Source organism: Schistocerca americana, chromosome 7, assembly GCF_021461395.2.
Source record: "Schistocerca americana isolate TAMUIC-IGC-003095 chromosome 7, iqSchAmer2.1, whole genome shotgun sequence".
NCBI classification, from domain to species: domain Eukaryota; kingdom Metazoa; phylum Arthropoda; class Insecta; order Orthoptera; family Acrididae; genus Schistocerca; species Schistocerca americana.
The window spans coordinates 301,993,662-302,004,566 of NC_060125.1; the positions used below are offsets into that span (position 1 = coordinate 301,993,662).

The 10,905-nt window shown below is 45.0% G+C and overlaps 1 pseudogene; it reads right to left on the bottom strand.

Annotated features, from left to right (window-relative positions):
• Positions 1 to 5,267: 5,267 nt before the first annotated feature.
• LOC124623390 lies at positions 5,268 to 5,385 on the bottom strand (annotated as a pseudogene).
• Between the last annotated feature and the right edge of the window lie 5,520 nt (positions 5,386 to 10,905).

Below are 10,905 nucleotides of genomic sequence, written 5' to 3' on the forward strand. Positions count from 1 at the left end.
CCTAAATGTATCGTAGACCGCCTCCCATATCAAGCTGGTTCATTCGCGTTTCGGTGTTGAATCATGTATGACCGCAGGTTACACCTTGCGCCAATACACGGGTGGATGACTGGAGTGAAGTAACAGGACGACATCTTTGCACGCATTGTGGACCCATCTGGTGAACAAACTGGAGCGGAATTCACACTGATGGACGACAATGCATGCCAACATGGAGACAGTCTTGTGACATAGTATCAGTCGGATGGAATAGCCTCCATGTTCCCCAGATCTCAGTTGCATTGATGATGGATGGGCCATGCTAAAAAGAGCGGTTTGGAATCGTCCTGTCCCACCAGAGACCTGACAGTGCATCATAGAGGCCCCTGTGGAAGAATGGACAATATCCCTCAGGCTTATTTGGACAATTGGGTAAGGAGTATGCTGAGCCGCATTAAAGGTGTCTCCAATTACCCGCAGTGCCAATAGGTTGATGAACAGTGTATTGGTTCAAATGGCTCTGAGCACTATGGGACTTAACTTCAGAGGTCATCAGTCCACTAGAACTTAGAATTACAGTCCGTAGCGCCTAGAACCGCTCGGCCACTCCGGCCGGCAACAGTATGCAAGATGACAGTGAGAAGAAACTGTATCGTTTGCTGTGGAATCTTTTCTCAGTATTCGCTTTTGCAGTTTTTTATTTGTGTTTATCAAGTTTAAATGTGTTTATCTCCTTTCTTGTGACTGTATCCAACAGAATAAAATCAATTTTCTTTCCTATTATGTCCAGTGTTAACATTGATACAATAGGCAACATTTGTTTCGACAGCAGTAATTAACGTGCGGCAGTCCACGTTGGTGGGTCCAACAAAGAAGATGCTGATATTTTTAATTTATTTATATCATTACTTTGTTAATTTGTCTTTGGGATTGGCTGTTTAGCAAGGAAGTGACTATTGACGGAACTGTTATTTAGTATCAGACATACAACATAAGGCTTTTTAACGTACATAGATAGAATTTAAACTTCATGATACAATTGTATAGCTGAAACGGAAGGGAGAGGAATAAATATTCGCAGGAGCTGCAGACAATCCTACGCAAATATTGCGTCTGAGTATCTCGAAAATATGAATAGCCACGAAGACTGCAACGTCATCAAGACTGCCCCGCCGGTGTCCCTCTTGCTGAACACAGATTGTTCAGCACGCCCTGTGTCTCACGTCTGCTCACACCACTTTCCACGTGACAGGAAAAGAATTCAACAGACGACCTGTTAAGTGTGGGGATCGCTCTGCGGTGAAACTGCCTCTGCCTTTTCGTCTGATTTACAACTGTGCATCCCCTTCTTGCAGAAACCGGGTATGCTGGCACAGTTCTCCGTGGACAGCTCCCCAAAGAGGTCTGTCACAGACTTGCGTTTGGGAGATCCTGCTCCGATCAAATGCGTGAGAAACTTAGGCCACTGACTTTCCTAACGCGAACGTTCTAGTATCACATGTTTGAGGTCTGCGATCTGATTTGGATGTTCTTCGCAGTACGCAGGTAGCTGAACTTTCATCCTATTAAGATGTGAAGAATAACAACCGTGATCCAGCGGGATGCGCATTATACTAGTGATGTGTCGCCTAGATAGCTTCATCTCTGCAAATTAGGTTCCTCGACGATCGCTTGGCTGTGTTACTACTAGAGTTGCTTTCTACCAGAACTACGGATCGGTAGTTTTGGTACAGTACATAAATGACTTAATAAATGGAATGATTACCGATTGCATTGGTGGGGAAAGAAACACAAATTAATGAGTGAGAGAGAGAAACGACGATCTGGTGTCTACTCTTTGTTTTTTGTTCATTTGTTTGTTTGTTTGTCTTACACATAATTAGAACAGCACATCGTTCAGTGTTAGTCCATTGTGTATTTTATATCCTAAAAAAGTATGAACTACTTTTATATGTAATAAAAATTGGCTGTTCGCGAAACTTCTACACTTTCATGTAACCAAAGCAATTACCTTTGCTACAGATACAGCTCACATGCACGAACACATAAAAACATAATAATTATTGTTCTTATTCCGTACTCAATAGAGTCTTCTCTAACATTATCAAAGGCAAGAATGTCCTGTTATAACTGATAAGCGCGAAAGTTGTTTGCGAATAAAGAAACGTGTTTGTAATTGCGTTTTTTTTTGTTTTTTTTTAAATCTTAAGTTTGTTTGAGGAAATTGGATTTTCTAGCGCTGTATGATGAATCTGTACTGTTTTATTTTTTTATTTTTACAGCAAAATTCCTCTGTTTCATGTTACAAATCAACAATTTTCGAATAAAACCTGAATTAAACATTAACAATTTAATTTTGCTACAAATACCGTTTATTTGTAGGTAACAGAAAGAACAATAATTACGTAGAACAACAATGTTGCCGGCCGAAGTGGCCGTGCGGTTAAAGGCGCTGCAGTCTGGAACCGCAAGACCGCTACGGTCGCAGGTTCGAATCCTGCCTCGGGCATGGATGTTTGTGATGTCCTTAGGTTAGTTAGGTTTAAGTAGTTCTAAGTTCTAGGGGACTAATGACCTCAGCAGTTGAGTCCCATAGTGCTCAGAGCCATTTGAACCATTTGAACAAAAATGTTCCGTAGGTGATGTGCCCCTTTATATGTGCTCATTCTGTTTGTTCACCGCCGCGCGGGTTAGCCGTGCGGTCTAGGGCGTCTTGTCACGATTCGCGCTGCTCACCCCGACGGAAGTTCGAGTCCTCCCTCGCGTAAGTTAGTTTAATTAGTGTGTAAGCCTATGGACCGATGACCTCAGCAGTTTGGTCGCATAGTCCTTACCACAAATTTGAATTTAACTGTTCACCACTTCTGTTTTCTAAGAGAATCTAGTAAGACACTGATTGCATATGCAAACAGAGTGATCGAAATGAGGTAACATCCGATAGGTATACAACTCGCCTAAAGTACAAGTAACGCGCTTACTATCTTAACCGGCCAGGGCTACTTGGAAAATTAGCATACTCTAACCTTACTAAGGATGGCCTACGTTAGTTTTACAATCTAATTACTACATGATGTTTTCCTTTCGACTGTTCTGAGATCTGTCACATCGGCGACCATTCTTGAAAGACTCACTTCTTTACATCAGCGATGAAATCTTTGTGAGCCCATGTCTAAACTTGAAGGAGCTGTGTACAATTTATCAATGGCCTGTGCTATTTTGTTATGGCTCCCCTAGTGGCGTTTTAGTCAACTGTAGTTTGGGAATTTCACCGCGTACCGGGACGGTAGATACGTACCTGCGAACACATGAAAAACTAATAACTGATGTTTATTTTTTCGTGGTGATTATTAGAACGTTATAACTCGACTCCTACCAGGTGGTCATCGAATTTAGTGAGAAAGCCTGTGTGTTTGTGAGACACAAAGAGACTGAAAGAGTTATTTGTATCAGTTGACCTGAAAATCAAACACAAAGGATCATATGATAATAGGGAGAGGAGATTTGTGGGGATATGGAGGGTAGCTGCGTAGGGGTTTTGGAATTGTTTACAGCGGGACTGGCCGTGTGTGCCGACTGCAACGGACGCTCTCGTGAGGGTGGGACAGCCTGGTTGGGGTGGCGGGGGTTGGAGAGGGGCGAGCGTCGGCAGACTCGCCCGCCAGCTCGGACAGAGCCCTGCGGATGAAATACGCCGCTTTTCACAGATCTAGCTTCCACGCGTCACTCCGGCTCGTCGAGTAAAATCCAGCATTGCTCCCGCGGGGTTAGCGTGCGATGGCACGGCTGTATCGCCCCCGCCGGAAAGAGTCGGCGGCGCCAGGAATCGATGGCAGATTTAGGGCATAATTTATAAACTTGTCCCCGGCCGATAGCTTCCACCGCACCCCGGTACGCAACGACAAGTTTATTCGCCGCCTGCCGGGTGATTGGAGCGCGGTGGCTTTGAGTCAGTGACGAAGCAGCTGGAGTCTGTGCGACGCGCTCGAGTGATTGGCGATCTGTCACGCTGACGAATGACGGCCCGCAGGCCACGGTTCCACTACGAGAGAGAGAGAGAGAAAGAGAGAGAGAGAGAGAGAGAGAGAGAGAGAGAGACAGAGAGACAGAGACAGAGACAGAGAGAGAGAGGCGGCTACGAAGGATAAAGCAGCTCGCACGGAGCTCCACTCCGATTTGTTTCCGATCCAATGCAGAGAAGAAAAATACTCTGACCTAAATTTCAAACCGACCCGTGGCACCGTATCGTTGCCTTCGATGGGTTTCGAGCGCTGTGTGGATGCATTGCGGCTGTTCCCAACGTGGAAGGGTTTTACGAATGAACTGCAACCTACATAGACCAACTCACTGAGTCAACCAACAGCTATTAAAAAAGAAAAAAAAACTCTTTGGTTGCGTCGAGAAGAGTGGAAGCTACGAGAAATAGTATATAAGTAAACATGTTAGGACTGCTAGCACTGTGTCTTGGGTGTAGTGGCAGACCGGTAGCAGTTTACTGTTTCTGTATTTCTATTTCTTCTTTTTAATAGACTTTCGATACGTTCTTAGGTTGAGAAAAGTGATTTGTAGGAGACGAGAGCTAAACCTTATTGCTGACATTTGAAGACTTATTTCTGGGTCATCCTTAGATAGTGCGGCGCATGATGTGTAATGAGAATCGTATCAGCTGCACTGCTCCTTAAAATCTTATTTTATTTAGAGTATCCGATTCAGTACCCATATGGGGTACAAGATATTGTTGAACAAGTTCTTTGTGAACTTCTGGAGCAAATGACTGTTGAAAGGGATATTAGTAATACTTCCGAATGGCTTCAAATGGTTCAAATGGCTCTGAGCACTATGCGACTTAACTTCTGAGGTCATCAGTCGCCTAGACCTTAGAACTAATTAAACCTAACTAACCGAAGAACATCACACACATTCACGCCCGAGGTAGGATTCGGACCTGCGACCGTAGCGGTCGCTCGATTCCAGACTGTAGCGCCTCGAACCGCACGTTCCGAATGGCGTCTATGACAATTTAACACTTGTAAATATTAAGGAATAAATAAACTTTTAAACACGTTATAAGAAAACTAACTACCTCCTCTCGAACAGGCCATGAAGGTCCAACTGTACCGACCGGCCGCCGTGTCATCCACAGACTATAGGCGTCACAGGATGCGGATATAGAGGGGCTTGTGGTCAGCACACCGCTCTCCCGGCCGTATGTCAGTTTCCGAGACCGGATCTGCTACTTCTCAATCAAGTAGCTCCTCAGTTTTTCTCACAAGGGCTGAGTGCACCCGGCTTGCCAACAGCGCTCGGCAGCCCGCATGGTCACCCATCCAAGTGCTAGCCCAGCCCGACAGCGCTTAACTTCGCTGATCTGACGGGAACCGGTGTTACCACTGCGGCAAGGCCGTTGGCTTAAACATGCTATAGACACTGATAAATTATTTGTCAATGACTATAGCTATCAGTCGTTAAGTATCTTGAAGTAAAATGGTCTAATTGGAAAGAGAAGTACTTGCGAAAATGCTAAGTGAAAGATAAGGAACCTCGAGTCGGACAGTAAGTGACAAAAAAAAAGTGAAATACGAAAAACGCGTGGTCGGATATCGGGGGAATATTCGTACACATACGCACCATCGATGAGTACGTAAATGATTGAAGTTGCAATTATCAATGGCAGGTAGACGGTTGCCTAGGTTGGAGGAAGTGTGTAATATTCAAACAGTGACCCTGTACTATAGTACGGTTATAGAAAGACGAACCTTCCGTTGAGTATGGAAGGGCTGTTCAAAACACTTTATCCTACCTTTCTATCATCAATATAATCCGAAGTATGAGCCCAGAAAAAATCCCGTTTTCATGTGCCGCTTTCTGGAACATGCGTACATTTTTAAGAAATCTTTAATTCGGCTTTCAATAAAATTCGGACTATTATTCGCCCCGGTTGATTCGAATGAGCAAGGTTTTATTGTATTAGACTTTTTCTCATCGCTATCGCTCAACATATGCGCTGGGAACACATTGCAGGGCGGGTGGGAGGAGGTAGAGGGAGAGGAGGGAGAGGGGGAGGGAGGGAGGGAGGGAGAGAGAGAGAGAGAGAGAGAGAGAGAGAGAGAGAGAGAGAGAGAGAGAGAGAGAGAGACACCGGGAGGGGGGAAGGATGGAGGGGAAAAATGGAGAAAGGGTAAGGCAGCAGACGCGAGCAATCAGGCGGCCATGTGTGGGTGTGTGCGGCGGCATACGCCCCAGGATAAACGTCGCGCCGGCTCGGCCTCGCCATGGCCGCCGGCCGTCACTTCATTCCGCACGCCGGCGCGCCTTTCTGCCCCAGTACGGCACGGCAGGTTTTATTTCCCAATGGGCGTGGGTAGCGGGCCAGCCACTCAGCCTCTTTCTCAGACAGCCGAGCGCCGCACACAATACCGCTCTCTGGCGAGGAAATTGTCTCGCCGCCGTTTCATCGGCTTACGCTGTATATACTTTCGTAATGAAAATTGTCACCGTAATAAAATATAAGAATGAGTTGGCGCTTGCTTATCTGTCAGTGTATTACTCAATCTCTGAAGAAAGTGAGCTCAATTTTGCATTAGCGTAGCATATTTTTGTCCGTGTCAAATTCTACATCAATACCATTCTTTACATTTTTTACTGCCCCTTTTGGGATCCATTTATATGGCAGTATGACAAGAAATCTGATTTGATCCATTATAAATGGTTTTTGAAAGCGTGCGACTGTAGAAACAATAGGTTTGTTTATAAATAAGTAAATCTTCTGCTACCAGTCACGATTTTTCTTTGTTTTACTATTCGCACGATGCGTTTCGAGAAATAATTCCCATTTTCAAGTACGTTTTTTGTGTGTATTAAGCCATTTCTTTTGATGTTGTCAGTGTGTGTGAGAGTCTGCTTCATTTTGTTGGCTTTTAAGTTTTCTAATGGTCCATTTGTCTAGAGTCACACACACACTTAACATCACACACGACTTGTACCCTTTACACATCGAAAATATCTTATATAAACGAAACTGTTTTGTTTATATAAGATATTTTCGATGTGTAAAGTGTACAACAAGTCGTGTGTTATGTTATGTGTGTCTGAGACTCTAGACAAATGGACCATTAGAAAACTTGAAAGTCAAGAAAATGAAGCAGACTCACACACACTGACAACATCAAAAGATATGGCTAAATCCACACAAAAAACGCACTTGAAAATGGGAATTATTTCTCGAAACGCGACGTGCGAATAGTAAGATAAAGAAAAATCGTGACTGGTAGCAGAAGATTTATTTATTTATAAACAAACCTATGATAAGAAATGCTCATGTGCGAATGAACAGACACCAACTACACAATTAACGTGAGAACGACCGGTTGATCAGTTCAGTACGGATGCAAACCACGCTCGAACTCTTACGGGATTAGGCGAAATGCTACAAGTAATGAGGGTAATGGGAAAGGACACTATATTCGTAGTGTACGGATAAGTTGAGAATTTGGGCTTGATGGGAGGTGTGCTAGGGTAATCCGTGCAGTTGTAAGACCACTGTGCCCACATGGCGCAGTGGTCAGCGAATCTGCCCAGTTAGTGGGCGACCCGCGTTCGAATACCGGTCCGATACAAATTTTTAACTTTCCCCATTCATTTAAATCAGTGCCCACTGGCAGCTAATATTATTAATTCTTTCGGGTCTTGCTCAATATCATTTATCCTCAGATACATTTTCGGGAACTTCAGTGCATTAAACATCTTGTATATACCAGAGGAGTGGTAAAATAACAACAGAGGCAGTCTGGCGCTCGGACTGATTATGGAAGAAAGACTTCAGAAGAATTAATACACGTTCACAGGAATTATCAACATACAGAAGGCGTTCAGCAACGCAAAATGGTGCGAGATGATCAAAATTCTCAAAAAGTAGGTGTAAGAGCGATGAAAAGGTGGGTAATATACCCTGAAGTGACAGAAGTCATGGGATAGCGATATGCACATAAACAGATGTCGGTGGTACAGCGTACATAGATATAAGAGGGCAGTGAATTGACAGAGCTGTCATTTGTGCTCAGGTGACTCATGTGAAACAATTTCCGAGGTAATAATAGTCGTAAGAAGGGAATTAACAGACTCTGAACACGGAATGGCAGTTGGAGCTAGAACCATGGGATACTCCATTTCGAAAATCGACAGGGAATTCAATATTCCGAGATCCACAGTGTAAACAGTGTGCCAAGAATAGCAAATTTCAGGCGTCACCTCTCACACGGACAACGCAGTAGCCGATGGCCTGCACTTAACGACCGAGAGCAGGGGCGTTTGCGTATAATTATCAGTGCCAACAGACAGACAACACTGCGTGAAATAACTGTAGAAATTAATGTTGAACGTACGGCGAACGTGTCCGTTAGGACAGTGTGGCGAAATTTGGCGTTAATGGGTTATGGCAGCTGACAACCGACGCGAGTGTCTTTACTAACAACACGACATCGCCTGCCGTGCCACTCCTCGGTTCTTCACCGTATCGGTTGGACACTAGACGACTGGAAAATCGTGGCCTCATCACATGAGTCCCGATATCAGTTCGTAAGAGCTGATGGCATGGTCCGCATGTAGCGCTGACCCCACGAAGCCATGGACCCAAGTTGTCAATAAGGCACTGTGGAAGTTGGTGGTGGCTTCATAACGGTATGGGTTGTGTTTACCTGGAATGGGCTGGGTCCTCTGGACTAGCTGAACCAGTCGTTGACTGGTTACTTGGAGACCATTTGCAGCCATTCCTGTACGCAAAACACGATGTCATGTCACCGGGTAACAGTTGTCCGCCATTGGTTTGAAGAACGTGCTGGAGAATTCGAGCGAAGGATTTTGCCACCCAGATCGCCCGACATGATACTCAACGGGCATGTATGGGCGGTTAGTTCGCTGGATAACATCCTGCACTGGCAACACTTCCGCAATTATGGACAAATATAAAGGCAGCATGGTTCAATATCTCTGTAGGGAACTTCCAGCGACTTGTTAACTGCACACTAAGACAAGTTCCTGCACTATGCCTGGAAAAAGGAGGTCCGCCACGATATTATCAGGTATCCCATGACTTTTGTCAACTCGGTGCATAGTAGGTGCGAAAACCAAGAGAGAATACTAAGAATGACGGACCAAGAACGAAGTTCTTGGATTAAAATGTGTATAAGACAGGGATGTAGCCTCTCGCTCTTACCGTTCAATCTATGCACAGAAGAACCAACGATGGAAGTAAAAGAAAGGTTCATCACAGGTGTTAAAATTCAGGGTGAGAAATAATCAGGAAATAAAATTCGCTGAAGACTTTGCTGTCCTCAGAGAAAGTGGGAAGACTTGTTTAATGAAATTAACGGCGCACGCTGATGAAAGTGATGAGGAGTAGCAGAAACGATATTTAGCGGTAAACGTAACATCAAAATTTGGAGACCACGAAGCAGATGAATTGCAAGAGTTTTGCTACCATGGGAGCAAAATTACGCCTGACAGAAGATGGAAGGAGTATACAAGAAACTATCACAGGCGTACAGCAAGATAATCCCCGCCCGCACGTATCTAGAGTTCTACTGCTTGTCTTCGTGCTGTCCAAGCCCTACCTTGGCCAGCAAAGTTACAAGATCTCTCCCCAATTGAGATTTGAAGCATTATGGGGAGCGCCGTCTAATAATCTCGTGATTTCGACGGTCTAACGCGTCAGTTGTACAGAATTTGGGACGATATCCATCAGGGGACATCCGGCAATTTTATCAATCATGCCAATACTAGTAACTGCTTGCGTAAGTGCCAGAGGTGGACCAACGCTTTATCGGCTTGCTCAATTTGTGATGCTGTTTCTCTTGACTAAATCATCCAGTTTTCTGGAAATTATAATGATCTGTTTGTCTGTACATGTACATCACATATTTTCCTTAGAGTATACTTCAGGGAACTCCATCGAAGCGATACTAGAGGGAGCTGTAGACGGTAAAAACTGTACCGAAGACACATATTGCTACATATCAGTGCTACTCTTGAGATGAAGAGGTTGAGATACAAGAGGAAGTTGTGGCTGACTGCATGGAACTAGTTAGAAAAAAATGGTTCAAATGGCTCTGAGCACTATGGGACTCAACTGCTGAGGTCATTAGTCCCCTAGAACTTAGAACTACTTCAACCTAACTAACCTAAGTACATCACACACATCCACGCCCGAGGCAGGATACGAATCTGCGACCGTAGCAGCCTCGTGGTTCCGGACTGAAGTGCCTAGAACCGCTCGGCCATCGCGGCTGGCGTATTTCAGTCCCTGAGCCTTTTTCCGGCAGTGATCTCGTGGAACCGACTCACAGAAACAAAGAACACCCTAAATAGCTTCAATGCTCTTTGTAGTGTGACAGTTATCTGCAAGTGAAGTCGCAAAATAATTATTGCAAACCACACGTGCTTTTCTCCGTCTGCGTAATTCTCTAGCTACACGCGTCAAGGCTTCGTTCTGTAGCACGGCGTTTCCGGCGTAGCGTCTCGGTGGAGTCACTCCCTGGAATGTGAAAGACTCTTTGGGAGCCCCGATCCGGGAGAGGGAACACCTTGTACAGACCTATTGCCTGCAGAGGAGGATGAATCACTGCGAAAGAGCGCTGCTATCTCGAGATGGCCGCCCTTACTTACTCAGCCGCGGTACACAAGAACGCATTTCATTTGATTGGACGCAGGGCGACCCTTCAGAAGCCCCTCTCCCACGACGGAAGCATTTAGCGGCACCCCTCAATTTAACGCTCGGCTTGAGACCAAATGCTCACTCAGTTCTTACGCCAGTGGAAAACTTTGCTTTCTTATCTCGCGATCAAATATCCGTAATTGGCGAAGCAGCATTTCACAGATCCTTTTGACAGATGCTTTCTTGCGCTTTTTAGTTTTCCGGGGATCCGAGAAGCCCTC